Raw genomic sequence first — 4,644 nt, forward strand, 5'->3', positions numbered from 1 at the left:
TTGGAGCTTCGCAGAGATTGAGTGGACTATGGGACTTAAGCAGCTGCCAGACTTGAGAAAAGAAAGAGATTGGCTCCTGTTTACTAAGCAGAGGAGGGTCCAGTTCAGAGAATTTCTCCAGGCATAGTCTAGGGAACACTGCTGACTTGGGATTCACAAAGCTTCAAGAAAAGCAATCAGAAAAGCAATCTCAGCTTGAAGGTGAGGGTGGGCCAGGGAACAGAATAGAAAGGCCTCTGCTTTTTCAGAGAAAACGCGCACAACCAAGGAGAGGCAGAATCATATGAATGAGCAATAAGGACACGTAAATCAAAGGGTCAGCAGATGGAGAGTAGAGTATAATAATGGTGAAACAGAGATGATCTGGGAGAGGCTAAAGAGCAGTTTTATCTCAAGATTGCACTGAAATGGAAGAAAAATAGCAAACACCCTACAACGGGCCATAGTGTTCTCTATTGCAGTCAGTGGTGTGGGGCAGGGAAACTATTGAAGAAATGAATGCCAAAGGGTAGACTTTAGAGACAAAATGGTGCTTTGTCCTCTCAATGATGGTACTACAATGTCCAGAGACTGGGGGCAGAGGTGGAAGGCTGACACTGGAGCCTGTTCTGGAGTTACATCCTCCCACACTGCTCCTCTATTTCTTTTGAAAGTCTTCACTGCTCCATGTCTTATTTGAGATGGCCATCTCATAGGCGTTTGTTCTTCTGCTTGCTCCCTATTAGCCCTTTCAACCCTGGCAATTTACCTTTTAGTAAATTGACTTGTCATAGACTAGTTGAATTTTGCTTTAACCTCATGTTTTAGATATATCTGAGTTTTCTCACTGCTTAGTTCAATTATTCAGTGTTTGATTTCTGATAAAAAAAATAAGGCCTAATATTTATGTATGCTTTATGTATTTTAATATGACCTTGTATGTGATATCTCATTAGTCATCAAAATGACCTGTGACTAAATCAGTCATTGTGCTGGCTGAAATTGGTGGCATGCTCAGCTGGAGTAATTAAGAGTTTAATAAAGTGACTGTTTACACAGATATGTCCCAGGTTAAAGGGAAACCAACAAGTCGTGTTGAATCATTCTTAGATGCCAATTTAATCTAATCTAACCTTTGCCAATGTTAAGCTTCTAGGCCCCTAGTCCCGAAGGGACAAGGGAAGAAAGTAGAGAACATAACTGGTGAGGGCCCTTGGAAAGGCTGTGAAGGGATCTTTAGGAGAAAGGATATAGCCAACCCAAGATGACCTAGCAGGGAGGAAGCTGGGGAAATAAATTCCCTGACCTTATTCTCTTCCTGACCTCTGACCTCTTGCCAGTGCCTCCCATTGAATGAACCCAAGTCGAAGTTAGAAATCAAGGAAGCCTATACAAGTTAGCTTCCTGGTCACAAAGCAGAGTGGAGAAGGAAGGAAGGATCTGAAATGGCAAATGAAAGCTTATCTAGCACATCTAGGTCAGCCTTATATTATTAGCTCTATTTTACCATTTCAGAAGAGTAAATGGAGACTCAGTGAGATTGACTCATCAAAAGACTCTATATTAAATCCAAAGATCTGGCTCCTATTATGAAAGTATCTCCCATAATTTTCAAAAGCCTATTATCTCTTTAGCCACTGAAGAACTTGAGGCTCTATAAGGTAAACAATGATTAATAAATTTCTATAGATTGACTGTGTAGAATGACACCCTAAATACAGAAAATAATTGATTACTACTAGTCTTTTATCAAATAACTAGATGAAATATCATGTTTTAATTTTTAAATCTATCTGCTTTGCAACATACATTATTTGCTATTATACCAGCTGTAATACTTTCATACACAGTGCTAGCACAGAATTACAAAGCAGGATCTCATTTGTGACTTAACTGGTAACTGGTCAATTAGAATGCATGGTACACTTGGAGAATACTTTCCTAATGTTTATGCCTGCCATCAATCAGTATTGTCCCTTCCTTCAGGGCTCACCGATACTGTGAAAAAAATTATATTTTCTGCATTAATAAATACTACATTCTAAACCAGAACATATACCATTTCATTGCTGTAAAATCACTTGCTTCCTGTTTCAAAAATATCATTAAAGGCAGCATTGAACTTTTTCTAGCTAATTAGGACATTTGTGTATTTATTTATTTCATTGATGAGATCTATAAATACGTTTTAGAAGATTCAGGAGGTCTTTTAGTACTATTCCATAGAGGGATGGTGTAATAGAAATAATCATTCATAATGAAAATAATCATGATCAAAGCCATGCTTCTTTAATATTGAAAGGACAGCATGTTCCAATACTTTGAACAATCTGGTTCAGGGAATTCAAGTCTTTTTCTCTGATCTCAGAGGCATTTTCTCTGAACAGGAGTTCCTCACACACAAATTGTTTCTGTTGGAATTTAAAAGGTGTCTTCAGCATATGCATCCTCTGGACAAAACTCAAACTCATTTGCATGTGTTATATATGTAAATAGTTGTGTGGTGTCCTTCCCATACAGAGATGATAATGCTGACCAAAGTCACTCAGACATGTTTTAAAAGATGTGCTGTCAATAGCAGGGTAGGTTTCTACTATTTAATCCACACACCCTCCCTCTGCTCTCCCTGTAATCAATGGGGCACAGGGCCAGGTGGTTCAAATGAAGGTTAAGTATCTGATCTTGGTTNAAATACAAAAAAAAACGAGCCGGGCGAGGTGGCGGGCGCCGATAGTCCCAGCTACTCGGGAGGCTGAGGCCGGAGAATGGCATAAACCCGGGGGGCGGAGCTTGCAGTGAGCTGAGATCCGGCCACTGCACTCCAGCCCGGGCGACAGAGCTAGACTCCGTCTCAAAAAAAAAAAAAAAAAAAAAAAAAAAAAAAAAAAAAAAAAAAAATGGGTTTATCCCCAAACGGGGGGGAGGGACCAACAACCAAAAAAAAAAAAAAAAAAAAAAAAAAAAAAGAAAGAATGGATTGATCACTAAGCTGGGACAGAGTGTCACAAGCCAAACAAAATCACGGGTCTAAAAGCTACTAGTCAATTAAGAGCAGTGGTGAACTCAGATAATAAAGGCAATAATAAATCTGTGGGTCACATGTAAGTAGAAAAACTACAGTCAGATGGTACAAAGAATAAAGGTTAGAATTAATCATGGGGCAGAAGCCAAATATAGAGATAAGAACAAGCAGGATGGGAAGCCATTATCGTAACTGAATTAGTGCAGAACCAGAAAAGCAAATACTGTATGTTCTTACTTATAAGTGGAAGCTAAACATTAGGTACACATGGATATAAAGATGGGAGCAATAGACATTGGGTACTACTAGGGGCGGGAGGTGAGGTGGAGGCAGACATTTGAAAACTGAGTTGTTTGGTACCATGCTCACTACCTGGGTCATGAGTTCAATTGTACTCCAAACCTTAGCATCACCCAATACACCTTTCTAACAAACCTGCGCATGTATCTAAAATGAAATAAGTGGAAAAAAATAAAAATAGAACCAGCAGAATGAAGACACCCAAAGGCAGAGAAAAATTGAAAGTGTGAAATTCAGGTAACTTGGAACCAGAAAATCTTCAGGAACTGAAGGGAAAAAAATTACTAAAGGATAGAGATAAAATGCCAGGAACAAGGAGGGACCTCAATCTAAGCCAGTTTTGGTGTTCTTAGTTCATAACTTTTATATACGTTTCTATTGGAGGGTATTGTATAAGAAGGTATACAGTTAGAGGGCCTAGTTAAGTACACAAACCCTGGCCCAGCCACCTTTTCTCTTTATAGGAGCTCCAAGGGATATATAGATGCAAATGAAAGCATGAAGAACAAAGTGATGATTTATTATTACCTGGGATTTGAACTGCATATGCCAGAGTAAAAGTTAAGTGAGCATGCTTGGAGCACTTGAGGCATTTATTTCCTTTTTCCTGTGCTAGAGTAATTTTTGTTTGTCTGTTTGTTTTTTACTTTAAGTTCCAGGGTACAAGTGCAGAATGTGTAGGTTTGTTACAAGGTGTATGTGTGCCATGGTGGTTTGCTGCACCTATTAACCCATCATATACGTTTTAAGTCCCACACGCACTAGCTATTTGTCCTAATGGTCTCCCTCCCCTCAACCACCCACCCTCCGACTGGCCCTGGTGTGTGTTGTTCCCCTCTCTGTGTCCATGTGTTCTCATTGTTCAGCTCCTACTTATGAGTGAGTGCTTGGTTTTCTGTTCCTGTGTTAGTTTGCTGAAGATGATGGCTTCCAGCTTCATCCATGTCCCTGCAAAGGACATAATCTCATTCCTTTTTATGGCTGCATAGTATTCCGTGGTGTATATGTACCACATTTTCTTTATCCAATCTGTCATTGATGGGCATTTGGGTTGGTTCCATGTCTTTGCTATTGTGAATAGTGCCGCAATAAACATACGTGTGCATGTGTTTTTGTAATAGAATAATTAATATTCCTTTGGATATATCCCCAGTAATGAGATTGCTGGGTCAAATGCTACTTCTGGTTCTAGGTCTTTGAGGAATTGCCACATTGTTTTCCACAATGGTTGAAATAATTTACATTCCCACCAACAGCATAAAAGCTTTCCTATTTCTCCACACCCTCACCAGCATCTATTGTTTCTTGGCTTTTAATAATTGCCATTCTGTCTGGCATGAGAT

The sequence above is a fragment of the Rhinopithecus bieti genome, unplaced genomic scaffold (assembly GCF_001698545.2).
Source record: "Rhinopithecus bieti isolate Rb0 unplaced genomic scaffold, ASM169854v2 scaffold_64422, whole genome shotgun sequence".
Classification (NCBI taxonomy): Eukaryota; Metazoa; Chordata; class Mammalia; order Primates; family Cercopithecidae; genus Rhinopithecus; species Rhinopithecus bieti.